The 20104-nt window shown below is 50.8% G+C and overlaps 13 non-coding genes and 2 pseudogenes across 13 annotated transcripts; all 15 read left to right on the forward strand.

The window, feature by feature from the left end:
• Positions 1-1365: 1365 nt before the first annotated feature.
• LOC137080075 (U2 spliceosomal RNA) lies at positions 1366-1540 on the forward strand (annotated as a pseudogene).
• A 466-nt stretch (positions 1541-2006) lies between these two features.
• Positions 2007-2170, forward strand: LOC137079683 (U1 spliceosomal RNA). Its single transcript, XR_010905628.1, has one exon. It is a non-coding gene; the product is annotated as a U1 spliceosomal RNA (small nuclear RNA).
• A 6478-nt stretch (positions 2171-8648) lies between these two features.
• LOC137080077 (U2 spliceosomal RNA) lies at positions 8649-8823 on the forward strand (annotated as a pseudogene).
• A 466-nt stretch (positions 8824-9289) lies between these two features.
• On the forward strand, positions 9290-9453 carry LOC137079684 (U1 spliceosomal RNA). Its single transcript, XR_010905629.1, has one exon. It is a non-coding gene; the product is annotated as a U1 spliceosomal RNA (small nuclear RNA).
• A 1008-nt stretch (positions 9454-10461) lies between these two features.
• On the forward strand, positions 10462-10652 carry LOC137079850 (U2 spliceosomal RNA). Its single transcript, XR_010905783.1, has one exon. It is a non-coding gene; the product is annotated as a U2 spliceosomal RNA (small nuclear RNA).
• A 462-nt stretch (positions 10653-11114) lies between these two features.
• Positions 11115-11278, forward strand: LOC137079685 (U1 spliceosomal RNA). Its single transcript, XR_010905630.1, has one exon. It is a non-coding gene; the product is annotated as a U1 spliceosomal RNA (small nuclear RNA).
• A 1008-nt stretch (positions 11279-12286) lies between these two features.
• On the forward strand, positions 12287-12477 carry LOC137079851 (U2 spliceosomal RNA). The gene has a single exon (XR_010905784.1). It is a non-coding gene; the product is annotated as a U2 spliceosomal RNA (small nuclear RNA).
• A 466-nt stretch (positions 12478-12943) lies between these two features.
• Positions 12944-13107, forward strand: LOC137079686 (U1 spliceosomal RNA). Its single transcript, XR_010905631.1, has one exon. It is a non-coding gene; the product is annotated as a U1 spliceosomal RNA (small nuclear RNA).
• A 1008-nt stretch (positions 13108-14115) lies between these two features.
• LOC137080021 (U2 spliceosomal RNA) lies at positions 14116-14306 on the forward strand. Its single transcript, XR_010905943.1, has one exon. It is a non-coding gene; the product is annotated as a U2 spliceosomal RNA (small nuclear RNA).
• Positions 14307-14772: 466 nt separating this feature from the next.
• LOC137079687 (U1 spliceosomal RNA) lies at positions 14773-14936 on the forward strand. Its single transcript, XR_010905632.1, has one exon. It is a non-coding gene; the product is annotated as a U1 spliceosomal RNA (small nuclear RNA).
• A 1008-nt stretch (positions 14937-15944) lies between these two features.
• On the forward strand, positions 15945-16135 carry LOC137079853 (U2 spliceosomal RNA). Its single transcript, XR_010905785.1, has one exon. It is a non-coding gene; the product is annotated as a U2 spliceosomal RNA (small nuclear RNA).
• A 466-nt stretch (positions 16136-16601) lies between these two features.
• Positions 16602-16765, forward strand: LOC137079689 (U1 spliceosomal RNA). The gene has a single exon (XR_010905633.1). It is a non-coding gene; the product is annotated as a U1 spliceosomal RNA (small nuclear RNA).
• A 1008-nt stretch (positions 16766-17773) lies between these two features.
• LOC137079854 (U2 spliceosomal RNA) lies at positions 17774-17964 on the forward strand. The gene has a single exon (XR_010905786.1). It is a non-coding gene; the product is annotated as a U2 spliceosomal RNA (small nuclear RNA).
• Positions 17965-18430: 466 nt separating this feature from the next.
• Positions 18431-18594, forward strand: LOC137079690 (U1 spliceosomal RNA). Its single transcript, XR_010905634.1, has one exon. It is a non-coding gene; the product is annotated as a U1 spliceosomal RNA (small nuclear RNA).
• Positions 18595-19602: 1008 nt separating this feature from the next.
• On the forward strand, positions 19603-19793 carry LOC137079855 (U2 spliceosomal RNA). The gene has a single exon (XR_010905787.1). It is a non-coding gene; the product is annotated as a U2 spliceosomal RNA (small nuclear RNA).
• The last annotated feature ends 311 nt before the right edge of the window (positions 19794-20104 follow it).

Here is a 20104-nt window from a genome sequence, read left to right on the forward strand (position 1 = left end):
AACCTGGAGAGGGCGGTATTTTATTTCCTGTGGGGGTCCAAATGGGAACGAGTAAAAAGGGAGGTCTTTAAAAAAAGAAAGGAAAATGGCGGAAAAGGCCTCCCGGACCCCCACTTGTTTTTAGGTAGCCGCTTTACCGCCCTCCACATCGGATATGCGCTGACCCCATCCAGAGAGAATAAGACAGCGGCCATGGCTCGTTTCTGGATGGGGTCCTACCTAAGAAGCATAAAAATTTTATCAATCGACCTGAAAACCCCAGTGTCTTTTAATTTGCCAAAAGAGTACAGTTTTATAAAGAAATTTTTAAAAAAATTCCTTTTAGAGACAAATGATGCAAGCATTTTAACTAACCACAAATCCCTCATCTCTCTTGTGCAGGACCGGGAAGTGGTGAGTCCAGTTCCAGGCCTCACACTAAGTGAGGCCAAAGACGTTTGGAGGAACGCAGCCCACCCAGCTCTCCAGAACAGACACAAGGACTTATCGTGGATGGTGGCTCATGAGATCCTCCCGGTCAGGGCGGTTATGCACTCCAGAGGCATGGCCAAAAACTCCATCTGCCCACGGTCCGGGTGCAACCACCCGGAGACCGTCCACCATCTGCTCTGGGAGTGCGGTGCTGCGCGGGACCTGTGGGCCAGGGCCGGCCCCCTGTTTTTCCCGTGCCTGCCAGCGGGTGGGGCCCAGGTGGACTACAAGCTCGCCATCCTGGGGGTGGGTCAGGGCCTCAAAGCCCAAACATCGCAAGAATTTGCCTCGCTCTGGCTCACCCTCAACCTGATAAAGGATGCCATCTGGGTCACCAGAAACCTGCTGGTGGGGAAACGCGTGACGGTCCCCCTCCACGCGAGCGAGCAGAAGATAAGATCAACGCTGCAGGGTGGGCCGCACGTCGTCATTCGGACGGGGGGGCCGAGGCTGCACAAAGAGGTCCCGGCCACCACCGACCTTGGCCGCCCGTAGATGCACCCTCACCACTCTGGCTACGGGAACAGCGGGCCAGCGGGCCGGAGGAGAGGGGATTTCCGCTGGGCCTTTGAAGCGGGGAGTCCTGAACCTGTTCTGGAGACCTGGAGTGAATGGACATTCTTGATAGGGACTAACCCCCGGTCCTGCACAACAGAGATTTTTAAACAGAATGATTTTATTGTGTTTTAACTGGCTTGTATTTATTTGCTATTTATACTTTTATCCCTTTTTCTAACACCACACTGACTTGCATACATGGACTTTACACAACACACTACACTGACTGATTTTAACTAAGAATGCAAAACTGTTGGTTTTAATCTGTGTAAACATGTATGTTTAAAAAGAAAAGAAATGTGAGGTTTGAATGGAAAAAAAGAAATGTGTGACAATAAAACTTTTTTCGAAAGAAAAATCTGTTCTTATCAGTTTAATATCTGATACGTCCCCTATCCGGGGACTGCATATTAAATTGATTTTTGGCACATGGAGCCGGAACCGGGGCTTGCTCCGTCCACTCCACGCATCGACCTGGTATTGCAGTGCCTCCAGGAACGGTGTGCTTCCCCTTTTTGGGGACTGCGAATTGTTGTGACTAATAGAAGAACCAACAACACCACTGGAATTTTGTCAGAGAATACAGAAATACGCAGGAAGCGCATACAGAATGACGATGAGGTGACGCAACGATGACCGTGCCACAGAGAAAGCAGCAAGCTGCGGTCATATGAGCATAGGGAAAAAAGAAGAACAAAAGCGTCGGTTGCCGGCCGGCTGACTCATCACCGTCACAGCACGTTTTTTGATGTCCCTCTTATTTGAGAGTCTTTACCAACGAGCTGATGAGTCGAATCAGGGGTTTGTGTTGGATGGATTAGGGACACCTGATTCAAATCAAGGTCACGCACGCACGCACGCAGCAGTCAAGCAATGGAAGGTGCCCCGTCCTTCCTTTTCTTGGGGGAGGGGAAGGTCACCGTGTTTGAGGATGGCGAAGGGGGATAGGGCGCCTCTGCCTGGAGGCCAGGCAACTCATACTTACCTGGCAGGGGAGACACCATGATCAGGAAGGTGGTTCACCCAGGGCGAGGCTCGGCCATTGCACTCCGGTTGTGCTGACCCCTGCGAATTCCCCAAATGTGGGAATCTCGACTGCGTAATTTATGGTAGTGGGGGACTGCGTTCGCGCTCTCCCCTGTACACACTGGTTAAAAGCAGATAGCGTGGAGGGAAAAAGCGTGCGGTTCTTGACGCTTGTGGCGCCGCCCACTGCCCCAAAGGGTGAAGTTGCACCAGTTTTGTTATGTTTCTGTCTCTTTCTGCTGTGTCAGCCAGTGACCCGGAGAGTTCAGAGAACTGAACTGCGTTTGGTTTCATCGAGGTTGTCGAAACCTGCGACCGGTTTGCCGAATGTGGTTTTTCCCACAAACTTTGATATTCAACGGACGAGTTGATTGACAGCAGTGGTCCCAAAGGCAAAGTTGTTCGGATGGAGGTTTTCTGTCGTATGGTACGACTGTCTCGTGCGCGTGCTGTGAAAAAGCACGCGACATACGTTCGCCTATAGCCGCTCTCATGTTGTTGCTTTTTCATTTTAAAGCGCCACTAGGTGGCCATTCACCGCGTCCTTTCTCGCCTGACCCCAGACTGAGCCCGTGCACGGGTGTACCGGCTTGGGTGAAATTGTCTCGTTCCGTCCAAGAGCTATAGCCGTTCTAGCAGACCCCGCCTCGCCCAGCCCGTAGGTTTCGGCCTGCCGCCGCCAAGCTGAATCGAAATTCCCACTTTTTTTCCGATCTGGACGGACAGTCAGACTCCAGAGAATCTTTCTGCACTGGTTTGGGCCAGATCGGGCAAAAGACCTAGGACTAGTGTGCAAAAGTAGGTTTTTCACAAAATCCCAAATACCCGAAAATTTCGCCAGCGCAACCTTCGAATCCGAGGCATGCGTCTCGCTCGGCTCGAGCCAAGGATTCCGATGATATAAGACACTTGGTTCTGCGGCGTGCGGTTTGGGAGCTACGAGCCATTTCGTGCCGGGCCCATCGGGGGGCCAGCCTTGGTGATGTTGTAGAGCGAGTGGCTAGTACCATCCCTCAAAGTTTCAGGTCTCTACGACGTAAGGCCTTTGCCAACCCTCCCCCCCTCACCGCTTCCCAGATGGGCGTCGCCTTTGCCGGCTCCCCTGCCGCTGCGTCATTGTGTCATCGCTTCTCGGCCTTTTGGCTAAGATCAAGTGTCTTGTCGAACGGTTGAGACTGCGATCGCCTCTTTAAGGTTTCCTGGCTCGAGAGCTTCTGGTGTCCCGAGCCGTACAACTTTTTAGAGGGAGAGTGACCCTGCTGGTTTTACAGGTTAGCAGTTTTAAGGTAAGACTTTTAGTCTTTTATCTATTTATTGTATTTATTGTTCTTTTACGTTTTTTTTTAGGCTGTCGGTGCCTCCACCATGTCGGCTGCTCGTGCCGGCATGCGGAGGCACCACAGCGTGCGATTTTTATTTAGAGAGGTGGAGGGTAAGCTCCTGGGGTTGTCTCGTTTAGACTTCTCCAGGAAGCTCATCCAAAAAACCCTCAATTTTAATGCCAGTGATTTAAATTGTTTAATGACTCTGCCCCTGAACAAAGGTTTCGATGTCAGTTTTAGATCTGCTTCCTTGTTGCAAGATTTCTGGCAACGATTTGAGCATTGCAAGACCCAGTTCTCCATGTTCAATGTTGAGAAACTTTCTGACAATTCTATTAAAACAGTGATTGTTAGAATGTTCAATGAAACAGTGAGTGGAGATGATGTTGCTGTATGGCTGGGTAGATTTTGCACGGTTCGAAGTCCACCAGTCAAGGTGCTTGACGAAGACGGCATCTGGAATTGCGCTTGGAGAGTTCCCATTAAACAGTGGGAAGATCCAAGTGGATTCCAGGGTCTGAGTCATTTACCCTCAATGATTGTGCTGGGAGAGAACCGCGGCTACATTCATTATCAGGGAATGCCCAAATTGTGCCGAAAATGTGGGAAAATGGGACACCTCGCTGAGGCATGCCAAGAAATTGTGTGTAGGAAGTGCAGAGAAATTGGTCACATTTTTGAGGAATGTACCAATGGCAGACGGTGTAATCTCTGTGGAGATGCTAACCATTTCTACAGAGATTGCCCTAAAAGTTTTGCCAACAAGTTGAAAGGGAACAAAATGGCCGCCCCACCAAAGGAACAATCAAAAGAACAAAGAGAGGAGGAGGCGGGCCCTGAGGTTTTGGCGGGAATTTCACATTCCCAGCCAGCCTCAGGGATTGGACAAGAAGAAAGAAGTGGGGCGGCCACAGGGGCGGAGTCAGAATTCGTTAATGAAAAGGGGGAGGAAGCCACTCCCCAACAAGAAAAAAGCAAAGACAAAATGGAGGAGGAGGAAGATGAAACGGCTTCCTCCCTCTACACCGTATCGGAGGTTAGTGGGGTGGATAGTGGGAGTGAAACCGAGTGTTCACTCCCAAATGCTCAAGTGCAGAAAAGGTCTGCGAGATCTCCTCTGCTTCAAACAGAGGAGAAAAGGCTGCGGGCATCGCATCGGCCAGATAGTTCCTCTTCGGAAGATCTGAACCGTATGTGGCCTGCAGACTCTCCAAATGAAGTCTCCTTTCTGCACTTTAAGCTAAGAACATCGTCACCAAAGGATCCACAAGAGGTTTCCTCTGTGGATTCTGAGGCGGCGAGCACTTGCCCTCCTGACCCCAGTTTATCTGGGGAAAAGGAAAGGCAGGTGCAACAAGAAGTAACATGATTTTAATGCAATTTCTGTAGTCTTTTTATCTGTTTTTATTTTCATCAATGCTTGTATTTTTAACCATACTGCTCATGGCCCTCACTATCTCTACAATCAATGTGAGAAGTGTGAGGTCTACTTTGCGAGCACAGAGTGTTTTATCATGTTTAAATAATTTTAAGTCAGACATCTATTTATTGCAAGAGTGTGCTCTGCCCTTTTTAACCAATTACAGAAAATGGGAAGAGCTGTGGACCAAAGGACCCTCCATCTGGAGTGGCTCCAATTTTAACAGAAATGACGGTGTGGCCATTTTAATAAAAAATCCCAACATCTTGGTGAAGGGCAGCACTGTGGTGAGGGATGGGCGGGCAATTTTAGTTAATCTGACTTTTTTAGGTAAGGATTTTAATGTTTTAAATTTGTATGGTTACACAAGTAAAAATGACAGATACAAGCTTTTAGAAGATTTGCAGCCCCACATGTTAGGTAGGGCTCCCCTAGTGGTAGCAGGGGATTTTAACTGTGTTTTAACAAAAAAAGATAGGAAAAGGGTAGGAGAAGATTTTAAGGTCGACAAGACATCGGTTTTATTAAATAAATTGGTCAAAGATTTTAAGTTAGTCGACTGTTTTAAAACAATGCATCAGAGAGAGGAGGGCTACACCTGGTTCAGTGGTGATGGCGCCAGAGCCTCTCGTATCGACTATATTTTTACAAGGGACTGCCCGCCAACCGATGCAACATTGACCCCCCTTTTCTTCACTGACCACATGATGGTCTCCTGCACCCTTTCACTACCCACGGGTGTGACAGTAGGGGGAGGGCTGTGGAAGCTGAACTGCTCCCTATTAAAAGATGAGGAAGTGGTTCGAGAGTATAGGGAGCAGTTCAGCCAATGGCAGACCCTCCAAGACTTTTTTGACTCACGAGCACAGTGGTGGGAGATGGTAAAACAAAGGACAGGACATTTTTTTAGAAAAATAGGAAAGGAGAAAAAGAATAAAGAAAAAAGACGCATGATGGGGCTGCAAAAAAGACTGCAGAGATATTTTAACCTTTTAAATAATGGATTGGATTTTAAGGAGGAAATAAAGGAAGTAAAGAAAGAAATGTCAGTTTTATCCGAAACTCAAAGTAAGGGAGTAATTTTAAGATGCAAAGAAAAAGAGATAGAAGAAGGAGAAAAGTGTACAAGATATTTTTTTAAAAAGACTATTTCACGGGGAGGCTCAATAACAATCTTAAAAACTTTTAGAGGGAGGGAGGCAAAAAATATGGAGGACATTTTAGGGGAAATAGAACTTTTTTATAGTGATTTATACAGCCCAAAGAATGTACACAATGGCATCTTAAATGAAGTTTTAGAATTTTTAGAAACAAAGATAAAGAGTCCAAATGTGCTTTTAGCCCAGGATTTTACTCTTTTAGAATTAAATAAATCTCTCAAAAGTTTTAAAAAAGGGAAGTCCCCAGGAATGGATGGACTTCCCTTGGAGTTTTATTTGACTTTCTGGGACATTTTAGCACATGACTTACTGACAGTTTTTAAAGAATTTGAGACTCTCGACAGACTTCCGGACAGCTTTAGAGTAGGGATAGTTTCGCTTTTATATAAAAAAGGAGACAGGACTGACTTGAAGAACTGGAGACCAATCACGCTTTTAAATTTTGATTGTAAACTTTTTAGTAAGATTTTAGCTACACGCATGTCAACTGTTTTAGAGGACGTAATCCACCTGGATCAAGCATGCGCTGTGCCCGGTAGGAAGATCACAGACAGCCTGGTACTGATTAGAGACGCCATCTGTTACGCGAGAGACAGAAACATTCGGCTAGTAGTCCTAAATTTAGATTTTGAAAAAGCTTTTGACCGCATCTCGCACCAGTTCCTTTTTAAGGTACTGGAAAAAATGGGGTTCCCAGGGAGGTTTATAGCTTGGGTGGGACTGCTATACAACAGTCTAGTCAGTAAATTTGCAGTTAATGGGCATTTATCCAAAGCTGTAAACATTCACAGCGGCGTCCGTCAGGGGTGTCCTTTATCTCCCCTACTGTATGTGGCCTGCATTGAGCCACTGGCACAAATCTTGAGAAGGGATAAATGGATTAAAGGACTGGACGTCCCAGGGACTGGTGGACTGACCGCAACCTGTGTTTTATATATGGACGACGTAACCCTTTTAGCGACTGACCTTTTATCAGTACGAAGAGCACTTGACTTGACTGACTGGTACGGTCGGGCCTCGGGCGCTAAGCTCAACAGGAGTAAGTCCGAGGCCCAGCTCTTCGGGCCGTGGGGAAACGTGGACACAGGCGGACTGGATTTGGATTTTAAAGGCAACGACCTGACAGTTTTAGGAGTAAAATTTGACAGAGAGGGTGGAGGACGGGGAAACTGGACTGACATCTTAGGGAAAGTTAGGCAAAGACTGGGGTTTTGGGGACTCAGACAACTGACAATTGAAGGCAAGGTTTTAGTTTTTAAAGCTGTAATTTTACCACTAATTTTACTTGTTTCTTCTGTTTTTAGTCCCCCAAGGCGATTCCTGGCCAACCTGGAGAGGGCGGTATTTTATTTCCTGTGGGGGTCCAAATGGGAACGAGTAAAAAGGGAGGTCTTTAAAAAAAGAAAGGAAAATGGCGGAAAAGGCCTCCCGGACCCCCACTTGTTTTTAGGTAGCCGCTTTACCGCCCTCCACATCGGATATGCGCTGACCCCATCCAGAGAGAATAAGACAGCGGCCATGGCTCGTTTCTGGATGGGGTCCTACCTAAGAAGCATAAAAATTTTATCAATCGACCTGAAAACCCCAGTGTCTTTTAATTTGCCAAAAGAGTACAGTTTTATAAAGAAATTTTTAAAAAAATTCCTTTTAGAGACAAATGATGCAAGCATTTTAACTAACCACAAATCCCTCATCTCTCTTGTGCAGGACCGGGAAGTGGTGAGTCCAGTTCCAGGCCTCACACTAAGTGAGGCCAAAGACGTTTGGAGGAACGCAGCCCACCCAGCTCTCCAGAACAGACACAAGGACTTATCGTGGATGGTGGCTCATGAGATCCTCCCGGTCAGGGCGGTTATGCACTCCAGAGGCATGGCCAAAAACTCCATCTGCCCACGGTCCGGGTGCAACCACCCGGAGACCGTCCACCATCTGCTCTGGGAGTGCGGTGCTGCGCGGGACCTGTGGGCCAGGGCCGGCCCCCTGTTTTTCCCGTGCCTGCCAGCGGGTGGGGCCCAGGTGGACTACAAGCTCGCCATCCTGGGGGTGGGTCAGGGCCTCAAAGCCCAAACATCGCAAGAATTTGCCTCGCTCTGGCTCACCCTCAACCTGATAAAGGATGCCATCTGGGTCACCAGAAACCTGCTGGTGGGGAAACGCGTGACGGTCCCCCTCCACGCGAGCGAGCAGAAGATAAGATCAACGCTGCAGGGTGGGCCGCACGTCGTCATTCGGACGGGGGGGCCGAGGCTGCACAAAGAGGTCCCGGCCACCACCGACCTTGGCCGCCCGTAGATGCACCCTCACCACTCTGGCTACGGGAACAGCGGGCCAGCGGGCCGGAGGAGAGGGGATTTCCGCTGGGCCTTTGAAGCGGGGAGTCCTGAACCTGTTCTGGAGACCTGGAGTGAATGGACATTCTTGATAGGGACTAACCCCCGGTCCTGCACAACAGAGATTTTTAAACAGAATGATTTTATTGTGTTTTAACTGGCTTGTATTTATTTGCTATTTATACTTTTATCCCTTTTTCTAACACCACACTGACTTGCATACATGGACTTTACACAACACACTACACTGACTGATTTTAACTAAGAATGCAAAACTGTTGGTTTTAATCTGTGTAAACATGTATGTTTAAAAAGAAAAGAAATGTGAGGTTTGAATGGAAAAAAAGAAATGTGTGACAATAAAACTTTTTTCGAAAGAAAAATCTGTTCTTATCAGTTTAATATCTGATACGTCCCCTATCCGGGGACTGCATATTAAATTGATTTTTGGCACATGGAGCCGGAACCGGGGCTTGCTCCGTCCACTCCACGCATCGACCTGGTATTGCAGTGCCTCCAGGAACGGTGTGCTTCCCCTTTTTGGGGACTGCGAATTGTTGTGACTAATAGAAGAACCAACAACACCACTGGAATTTTGTCAGAGAATACAGAAATACGCAGGAAGCGCATACAGAATGACGATGAGGTGACGCAACGATGACCGTGCCACAGAGAAAGCAGCAAGCTGCGGTCATATGAGCATAGGGAAAAAAGAAGAACAAAAGCGTCGGTTGCCGGCCGGCTGACTCATCACCGTCACAGCACGTTTTTTGATGTCCCTCTTATTTGAGAGTCTTTACCAACGAGCTGATGAGTCGAATCAGGGGTTTGTGTTGGATGGATTAGGGACACCTGATTCAAATCAAGGTCACGCACGCACGCACGCAGCAGTCAAGCAATGGAAGGTGCCCCGTCCTTCCTTTTCTTGGGGGAGGGGAAGGTCACCGTGTTTGAGGATGGCGAAGGGGGATAGGGCGCCTCTGCCTGGAGGCCAGGCAACTCATACTTACCTGGCAGGGGAGACACCATGATCAGGAAGGTGGTTCACCCAGGGCGAGGCTCGGCCATTGCACTCCGGTTGTGCTGACCCCTGCGAATTCCCCAAATGTGGGAATCTCGACTGCGTAATTTATGGTAGTGGGGGACTGCGTTCGCGCTCTCCCCTGTACACACTGGTTAAAAGCAGATAGCGTGGAGGGAAAAAGCGTGCGGTTCTTGACGCTTGTGGCGCCGCCCACTGCCCCAAAGGGTGAAGTTGCACCAGTTTTGTTATGTTTCTGTCTCTTTCTGCTGTGTCAGCCAGTGACCCGGAGAGTTCAGAGAACTGAACTGCGTTTGTTTTCATCGAGGTTGTCGAAACCTGCGACCGGTTTGCCGAATGTGGTTTTTCCCACAAACTTTGATATTCAACGGACGAGTTGATTGACAGCAGTGGTCCCAAAGGCAAAGTTGTTCGGATGGAGGTTTTCTGTCGTATGGTACGACTGTCTCGTGTGCGTGCTGTGAAAAAGCACGCGACATACGTTCGCCTATAGCCGCTCTCATGTTGTTGCTTTTTCATTTTAAAGCGCCACTAGGTGGCCATTCACCGCGTCCTTTCTCGCCTGACCCCAGACTGAGCCCGTGCACGGGTGTACCGGCTTGGGTGAAATTGTCTCGTTCCGTCCAAGAGCTATAGCCGTTCTAGCAGACCCCGCCTCGCCCAGCCCGTAGGTTTCGGCCTGCCGCCGCCAAGCTGAATCGAAATTCCCACTTTTTTTCCGATCTGGACGGACAGTCAGACTCCAGAGAATCTTTCTGCACTGGTTTGGGCCAGATCGGGCAAAAGACCTAGGACTAGTGTGCAAAAGTAGGTTTTTCACAAAATCCCAAATACCCGAAAATTTCGCCAGCGCAACCTTCGAATCCGAGGCATGCGTCTCGCTCGGCTCGAGCCAAGGATTCCGATGATATAAGACACTTGGTTCTGCGGCGTGCGGTTTGGGAGCTACGAGCCATTTCGTGCCGGGCCCATCGGGGGGCCAGCCTTGGTGATGTTGTAGAGCGAGTGGCTAGTACCATCCCTCAAAGTTTCAGGTCTCTACGACGTAAGGCCTTTGCCAACCCTCCCCCCCTCACCGCTTCCCAGATGGGCGTCGCCTTTGCCGGCTCCCCTGCCGCTGCGTCATTGTGTCATCGCTTCTCGGCCTTTTGGCTAAGATCAAGTGTAGTATCTGTTCTTATCAGTTTAATATCTGATACGTCCCCTATCCGGGGACTGCATATTAAATTGATTTTTGGCACATGGAGCCGGAACCGGGGCTTGCTCCGTCCACTCCACGCATCGACCTGGTATTGCAGTGCCTCCAGGAACGGTGTGCTTCCCCTTTTTGGGGACTGCGAATTGTTGTGACTAATAGAAGAACCAACAACACCACTGGAATTTTGTCAGAGAATACAGAAATACGCAGGAAGCGCATACAGAATGACGATGAGGTGACGCAACGATGACCGTGCCACAGAGAAAGCAGCAAGCTGCGGTCATATGAGCATAGGGAAAAAAGAAGAACAAAAGCGTCGGTTGCCGGCCGGCTGACTCATCACCGTCACAGCACGTTTTTTGATGTCCCTCTTATTTGAGAGTCTTTACCAACGAGCTGATGAGTCGAATCAGGGGTTTGTGTTGGATGGATTAGGGACACCTGATTCAAATCAAGGTCACGCACGCACGCAGCAGTCAAGCAATGGAAGGTGCCCCGTCCTTCCTTTTCTTGGGGGAGGGGAAGGTCACCGTGTTTGAGGATGGCGAAGGGGGATAGGGCGCCTCTGCCTGGAGGCCAGGCAACTCATACTTACCTGGCAGGGGAGACACCATGATCAGGAAGGTGGTTCACCCAGGGCGAGGCTCGGCCATTGCACTCCGGTTGTGCTGACCCCTGCGAATTCCCCAAATGTGGGAATCTCGACTGCGTAATTTATGGTAGTGGGGGACTGCGTTCGCGCTCTCCCCTGTACACACTGGTTAAAAGCAGATAGCGTGGAGGGAAAAAGCGTGCGGTTCTTGACGCTTGTGGCGCCGCCCACTGCCCCAAAGGGTGAAGTTGCACCAGTTTTGTTATGTTTCTGTCTCTTTCTGCTGTGTCAGCCAGTGACCCGGAGAGTTCAGAGAACTGAACTGCGTTTGTTTTCATCGAGGTTGTCGAAACCTGCGACCGGTTTGCCGAATGTGGTTTTTCCCACAAACTTTGATATTCAACGGACGAGTTGATTGACAGCAGTGGTCCCAAAGGCAAAGTTGTTCGGATGGAGGTTTTCTGTCGTATGGTACGACTGTCTCGTGTGCGTGCTGTGAAAAAGCACGCGACATACGTTCGCCTATAGCCGCTCTCATGTTGTTGCTTTTTCATTTTAAAGCGCCACTAGGTGGCCATTCACCGCGTCCTTTCTCGCCTGACCCCAGACTGAGCCCGTGCACGGGTGTACCGGCTTGGGTGAAATTGTCTCGTTCCGTCCAAGAGCTATAGCCGTTCTAGCAGACCCCGCCTCGCCCAGCCCGTAGGTTTCGGCCTGCCGCCGCCAAGCTGAATCGAAATTCCCACTTTTTTTCCGATCTGGACGGACAGTCAGACTCCAGAGAATCTTTCTGCACTGGTTTGGGCCAGATCGGGCAAAAGACCTAGGACTAGTGTGCAAAAGTAGGTTTTTCACAAAATCCCAAATACCCGAAAATTTCGCCAGCGCAACCTTCGAATCCGAGGCATGCGTCTCGCTCGGCTCGAGCCAAGGATTCCGATGATATAAGACACTTGGTTCTGCGGCGTGCGGTTTGGGAGCTACGAGCCATTTCGTGCCGGGCCCATCGGGGGGCCAGCCTTGGTGATGTTGTAGAGCGAGTGGCTAGTACCATCCCTCAAAGTTTCAGGTCTCTACGACGTAAGGCCTTTGCCAACCCTCCCCCCCTCACCGCTTCCCAGATGGGCGTCGCCTTTGCCGGCTCCCCTGCCGCTGCGTCATTGTGTCATCGCTTCTCGGCCTTTTGGCTAAGATCAAGTGTAGTATCTGTTCTTATCAGTTTAATATCTGATACGTCCCCTATCCGGGGACTGCATATTAAATTGATTTTTGGCACATGGAGCCGGAACCGGGGCTTGCTCCGTCCACTCCACGCATCGACCTGGTATTGCAGTGCCTCCAGGAACGGTGTGCTTCCCCTTTTTGGGGACTGCAAATTGTTGTGACTAATAGAAGAACCAACAACACCACTGGAATTTTGTCAGAGAATACAGAAATACGCAGGAAGCGCATACAGAATGACGATGAGGTGACGCAACGATGACCGTGCCACAGAGAAAGCAGCAAGCTGCGGTCATATGAGCATAGGGAAAAAAGAAGAACAAAAGCGTCGGTTGCCGGCCGGCTGACTCATCACCGTCACAGCACGTTTTTTGATGTCCCTCTTATTTGAGAGTCTTTACCAACGAGCTGATGAGTCGAATCAGGGGTTTGTGTTGGATGGATTAGGGACACCTGATTCAAATCAAGGTCACGCACGCACGCACGCAGCAGTCAAGCAATGGAAGGTGCCCCGTCCTTCCTTTTCTTGGGGGAGGGGAAGGTCACCGTGTTTGAGGATGGCGAAGGGGGATAGGGGGCCTCTGCCTGGAGGCCAGGCAACTCATACTTACCTGGCAGGGGAGACACCATGATCAGGAAGGTGGTTCACCCAGGGCGAGGCTCGGCCATTGCACTCCGGTTGTGCTGACCCCTGCGAATTCCCCAAATGTGGGAATCTCGACTGCGTAATTTATGGTAGTGGGGGACTGCGTTCGCGCTCTCCCCTGTACACACTGGTTAAAAGCAGATAGCGTGGAGGGAAAAAGCGTGCGGTTCTTGACGCTTGTGGCGCCGCCCACTGCCCCAAAGGGTGAAGTTGCACCAGTTTTGTTATGTTTCTGTCTCTTTCTGCTGTGTCAGCCAGTGACCCGGAGAGTTCAGAGAACTGAACTGCGTTTGTTTTCATCGAGGTTGTCGAAACCTGCGACCGGTTTGCCGAATGTGGTTTTTCCCACAAACTTTGATATTCAACGGACGAGTTGATTGACAGCAGTGGTCCCAAAGGCAAAGTTGTTCGGATGGAGGTTTTCTGTCGTATGGTACGACTGTCTCGTGCGCGTGCTGTGAAAAAGCACGCGACATACGTTCGCCTATAGCCGCTCTCATGTTGTTGCTTTTTCATTTTAAAGCGCCACTAGGTGGCCATTCACCGCGTCCTTTCTCGCCTGACCCCAGACTGAGCCCGTGCACGGGTGTACCGGCTTGGGTGAAATTGTCTCGTTCCGTCCAAGAGCTATAGCCGTTCTAGCAGACCCCGCCTCGCCCAGCCCGTAGGTTTCGGCCTGCCGCCGCCAAGCTGAATCGAAATTCCCACTTTTTTTCCGATCTGGACGGACAGTCAGACTCCAGAGAATCTTTCTGCACTGGTTTGGGCCAGATCGGGCAAAAGACCTAGGACTAGTGTGCAAAAGTAGGTTTTTCACAAAATCCCAAATACCCGAAAATTTCGCCAGCGCAACCTTCGAATCCGAGGCATGCGTCTCGCTCGGCTCGAGCCAAGGATTCCGATGATATAAGACACTTGGTTCTGCGGCGTGCGGTTTGGGAGCTACGAGCCATTTCGTGCCGGGCCCATCGGGGGGCCAGCCTTGGTGATGTTGTAGAGCGAGTGGCTAGTACCATCCCTCAAAGTTTCAGGTCTCTACGACGTAAGGCCTTTGCCAACCCTCCCCCCCTCACCGCTTCCCAGATGGGCGTCGCCTTTGCCGGCTCCCCTGCCGCTGCGTCATTGTGTCATCGCTTCTCGGCCTTTTGGCTAAGATCAAGTGTAGTATCTGTTCTTATCAGTTTAATATCTGATACGTCCCCTATCCGGGGACTGCATATTAAATTGATTTTTGGCACATGGAGCCGGAGCCGGGGCTTGCTCCGTCCACTCCACGCATCGACCTGGTATTGCAGTGCCTCCAGGAACGGTGTGCTTCCCCTTTTTGGGGACTGCGAATTGTTGTGACTAATAGAAGAACCAACAACACCACTGGAATTTTGTCAGAGAATACAGAAATACGCAGGAAGCGCATACAGAATGACGATGAGGTGACGCAACGATGACCGTGCCACAGAGAAAGCAGCAAGCTGCGGTCATATGAGCATAGGGAAAAAAGAAGAACAAAAGCGTCGGTTGCCGGCCGGCTGACTCATCACCGTCACAGCACGTTTTTTGATGTCCCTCTTATTTGAGAGTCTTTACCAACGAGCTGATGAGTCGAATCAGGGGTTTGTGTTGGATGGATTAGGGACACCTGATTCAAATCAAGGTCACGCACGCACGCACGCAGCAGTCAAGCAATGGAAGGTGCCCCGTCCTTCCTTTTCTTGGGGGAGGGGAAGGTCACCGTGTTTGAGGATGGCGAAGGGGGATAGGGCGCCTCTGCCTGGAGGCCAGGCAACTCATACTTACCTGGCAGGGGAGACACCATGATCAGGAAGGTGGTTCACCCAGGGCGAGGCTCGGCCATTGCACTCCGGTTGTGCTGACCCCTGCGAATTCCCCAAATGTGGGAATCTCGACTGCGTAATTTATGGTAGTGGGGGACTGCGTTCGCGCTCTCCCCTGTACACACTGGTTAAAAGCAGATAGCGTGGAGGGAAAAAGCGTGCGGTTCTTGACGCTTGTGGCGCCGCCCACTGCCCCAAAGGGTGAAGTTGCACCAGTTTTGTTATGTTTCTGTCTCTTTCTGCTGTGTCAGCCAGTGACCCGGAGAGTTCAGAGAACTGAACTGCGTTTGTTTTCATCGAGGTTGTCGAAACCTGCGACCGGTTTGCCGAATGTGGTTTTTCCCACAAACTTTGATATTCAACGGACGAGTTGATTGACAGCAGTGGTCCCAAAGGCAAAGTTGTTCGGATGGAGGTTTTCTGTCGTATGGTACGACTGTCTCGTGCGCGTGCTGTGAAAAAGCACGCGACATACGTTCGCCTATAGCCGCTCTCATGTTGTTGCTTTTTCATTTTAAAGCGCCACTAGGTGGCCATTCACCGCGTCCTTTCTCGCCTGACCCCAGACTGAGCCCGTGCACGGGTGTACCGGCTTGGGTGAAATTGTCTCGTTCCGTCCAAGAGCTATAGCCGTTCTAGCAGACCCCGCCTCGCCCAGCCCGTAGGTTTCGGCCTGCCGCCGCCAAGCTGAATCGAAATTCCCACTTTTTTTCCGATCTGGACGGACAGTCAGACTCCAGAGAATCTTTCTGCACTGGTTTGGGCCAGATCGGGCAAAAGACCTAGGACTAGTGTGCAAAAGTAGGTTTTTCACAAAATCCCAAATACCCGAAAATTTCGCCAGCGCAACCTTCGAATCCGAGGCATGCGTCTCGCTCGGCTCGAGCCAAGGATTCCGATGATATAAGACACTTGGTTCTGCGGCGTGCGGTTTGGGAGCTACGAGCCATTTCGTGCCGGGCCCATCGGGGGGCCAGCCTTGGTGATGTTGTAGAGCGAGTGGCTAGTACCATCCCTCAAAGTTTCAGGTCTCTACGACGTAAGGCCTTTGCCAACCCTCCCCCCCTCACCGCTTCCCAGATGGGCGTCGCCTTTGCCGGCTCCCCTGCCGCTGCGTCATTGTGTCATCGCTTCTCGGCCTTTTGGCTAAGATCAAGTGTAGTATCTGTTCTTATCAGTTTAATATCTGATACGTCCCCTATCCGGGGACTGCATATTAAATTGATTTTTGGCACATGGAGCCGGAACCGGGGCTTGCTCCGTCCACTCCACGCATCGACCTGGTATTGCAGTGCCTCCAGGAACGGTGTGCTTCCCCTTTTTGGGGACTGCGAATTGTTGTGACTAATAGAAGAACCAACAACACCACTGGAATTTTTTTTGTCAGAGAATACAGAAATACGCAGGAAGCGCATACAGAATGACGATGAGGTGACGCAACGATGACCGTGCCACAGAGAAAGCAGCAAGCTGCGGTCATATGAGCATAGGGAAAAAAGAAGAACAAAAGCGTCGGTTGCCGGCCGGCTGACTCATCACCGTCACAGCACGTTTTTTGATGTCCCTCTTATTTGAGAGTCTTTACCAACGAGCTGATGAGTCGAATCAGGGGTTTGTGTTGGATGGATTAGGGACACCTGATTCAAATCAAGGTCACGCACGCACGCAGCAGTCAAGCAATGGAAGGTGCCCCGTCCTTCCTTTTCTTGGGGGAGGGGAAGGTCACCGTGTTTGAGGATGGCGAAGGGGGATAGGGCGCCTCTGCCTGGAGGCCAGGCAACTCATACTTACCTGGCAGGGGAGACACCATGATCAGGAAGGTGGTTCACCCAGGGCGAGGCTCGGCCATTGCACTCCGGTTGTGCTGACCCCTGCGAATTCCCCAAATGTGGGAATCTCGACTGCGTAATTTATGGTAGTGGGGGACTGCGTTCGCGCTCTCCCCTGTACACACTGGTTAAAAGCAGATAGCGTGGAGGGAAAAAGCGTGCGGTTCTTGACGCTTGTGGCGCCGCCCACTGCCCCAAAGGGTGAAGTTGCACCAGTTTTGTTATGTTTCTGTCTCTTTCTGCTGTGTCAGCCAGTGACCCGGAGAGTTCAGAGAACTGAACTGCGTTTGTTTTCATCGAGGTTGTCGAAACCTGCGACCGGTTTGCCGAATGTGGTTTTTCCCACAAACTTTGATATTCAACGGACGAGTTGATTGACAGCAGTGGTCCCAAAGGCAAAGTTGTTCGGATGGAGGTTTTCTGTCGTATGGTACGACTGTCTCGTGTGCGTGCTGTGAAAAAGCACGCGACATACGTTCGCCTATAGCCGCTCTCATGTTGTTGCTTTTTCATTTTAAAGCGCCACTAGGTGGCCATTCACCGCGTCCTTTCTCGCCTGACCCCAGACTGAGCCCGTGCACGGGTGTACCGGCTTGGGTGAAATTGTCTCGTTCCGTCCAAGAGCTATAGCCGTTCTAGCAGACCCCGCCTCGCCCAGCCCGTAGGTTTCGGCCTGCCGCCGCCAAGCTGAATCGAAATTCCCACTTTTTTTCCGATCTGGACGGACAGTCAGACTCCAGAGAATCTTTCTGCACTGGTTTGGGCCAGATCGGGCAAAAGACCTAGGACTAGTGTGCAAAAGTAGGTTTTTCACAAAATCCCAAATACCCGAAAATTTCGCCAGCGCAACCTTCGAATCCGAGGCATGCGTCTCGCTCGGCTCGAGCCAAGGATTCCGATGATATAAGACACTTGGTTCTGCGGCGTGCGGTTTGGGAGCTACGAGCCATTTCGTGCCGGGCCCATCGGGGGGCCAGCCTTGGTGATGTTGTAGAGCGAGTGGCTAGTACCATCCCTCAAAGTTTCAGGTCTCTACGACGTAAGGCCTTTGCCAACCCTCCCCCCCTCACCGCTTCCCAGATGGGCGTCGCCTTTGCCGGCTCCCCTGCCGCTGCGTCATTGTGTCATCGCTTCTCGGCCTTTTGGCTAAGATCAAGTGTAGTATCTGTTCTTATCAGTTTAATATCTGATACGTCCCCTATCCGGGGACTGCATATTAAATTGATTTTTGGCACATGGAGCCGGAACCGGGGCTTGCTCCGTCCACTCCACGCATCGACCTGGTATTGCAGTGCCTCCAGGAACGGTGTGCTTCCCCTTTTTGGGGACTGCGAATTGTTGTGACTAATAGAAGAACCAACAACACCACTGGAATTTTTTTTGTCAGAGAATACAGAAATACGCAGGAAGCGCATACAGAATGACGATGAGGTGACGCAACGATGACCGTGCCACAGAGAAAGCAGCAAGCTGCGGTCATATGAGCATAGGGAAAAAAGAAGAACAAAAGCGTCGGTTGCCGGCCGGCTGACTCATCACCGTCACAGCACGTTTTTTGATGTCCCTCTTATTTGAGAGTCTTTACCAACGAGCTGATGAGTCGAATCAGGGGTTTGTGTTGGATGGATTAGGGACACCTGATTCAAATCAAGGTCACGCACGCACGCAGCAGTCAAGCAATGGAAGGTGCCCCGTCCTTCCTTTTCTTGGGGGAGGGGAAGGTCACCGTGTTTGAGGATGGCGAAGGGGGATAGGGCGCCTCTGCCTGGAGGCCAGGCAACTCATACTTACCTGGCAGGGGAGACACCATGATCAGGAAGGTGGTTCACCCAGGGCGAGGCTCGGCCATTGCACTCCGGTTGTGCTGACCCCTGCGAATTCCCCAAATGTGGGAATCTCGACTGCGTAATTTATGGTAGTGGGGGACTGCGTTCGCGCTCTCCCCTGTACACACTGGTTAAAAGCAGATAGCGTGGAGGGAAAAAGCGTGCGGTTCTTGACGCTTGTGGCGCCGCCCACTGCCCCAAAGGGTGAAGTTGCACCAGTTTTGTTATGTTTCTGTCTCTTTCTGCTGTGTCAGCCAGTGACCCGGAGAGTTCAGAGAACTGAACTGCGTTTGTTTTCATCGAGGTTGTCGAAACCTGCGACCGGTTTGCCGAATGTGGTTTTTCCCACAAACTTTGATATTCAACGGACGAGTTGATTGACAGCAGTGGTCCCAAAGGCAAAGTTGTTCGGATGGAGGTTTTCTGTCGTATGGTACGACTGTCTCGTGTGCGTGCTGTGAAAAAGCACGCGACATACGTTCGCCTATAGCCGCTCTCATGTTGTTGCTTTTTCATTTTAAAGCGCCACTAGGTGGCCATTCACCGCGTCCTTTCTCGCCTGACCCCAGACTGAGCCCGTGCACGGGTGTACCGGCTTGGGTGAAATTGTCTCGTTCCGTCCAAGAGCTATAGCCGTTCTAGCAGACCCCGCCTCGCCCAGCCCGTAGGTTTCGGCCTGCCGCCGCCAAGCTGAATCGAAATTCCCACTTTTTTTCCGATCTGGACGGACAGTCAGACTCCAGAGAATCTTTCTGCACTGGTTTGGGCCAGATCGGGCAAAAGACCTAGGACTAGTGTGCAAAAGTAGGTTTTTCACAAAATCCCAAATACCCGAAAATTTCGCCAGCGCAACCTTCGAATCCGAGGCATGCGTCTCGCTCGGCTCGAGCCAAGGATTCCGATGATATAAGACACTTGGTTCTGCGGCGTGCGGTTTGGGAGCTACGAGCCATTTCGTGCCGGGCCCATCGGGGGGCCAGCCTTGGTGATGTTGTAGAGCGAGTGGCTAGTACCATCCCTCAAAGTTTCAGGTCTCTACGACGTAAGGCCTTTGCCAACCCTCCCCCCCTCACCGCTTCCCAGATGGGCGTCGCCTTTGCCGGCTCCCCTGCCGCTGCGTCATTGTGTCATCGCTTCTCGGCCTTTTGGCTAAGATCAAGTGTAGTATCTGTTCTTATCAGTTTAATATCTGATACGTCCCCTATCCGGGGACTGCATATTAAATTGATTTTTGGCACATGGAGCCGGAACCGGGGCTTGCTCCGTCCACTCCACGCATCGACCTGGTATTGCAGTGCCTCCAGGAACGGTGTGCTTCCCCTTTTTGGGGACTGCGAATTGTTGTGACTAATAGAAGAACCAACAACACCACTGGAATTTTGTCAGAGAATACAGAAATACGCAGGAAGCGCATACAGAATGACGATGAGGTGACGCAACGATGACCGTGCCACAGAGAAAGCAGCAAGCTGCGGTCATATGAGCATAGGGAAAAAAGAAGAACAAAAGCGTCGGTTGCCGGCCGGCTGACTCATCACCGTCACAGCACGTTTTTTGATGTCCCTCTTATTTGAGAGTCTTTACCAACGAGCTGATGAGTCGAATCAGGGGTTTGTGTTGGATGGATTAGG

This window comes from Pseudorasbora parva, chromosome 6, assembly GCF_024679245.1.
Source record: "Pseudorasbora parva isolate DD20220531a chromosome 6, ASM2467924v1, whole genome shotgun sequence".
NCBI classification, from domain to species: domain Eukaryota; kingdom Metazoa; phylum Chordata; class Actinopteri; order Cypriniformes; family Gobionidae; genus Pseudorasbora; species Pseudorasbora parva.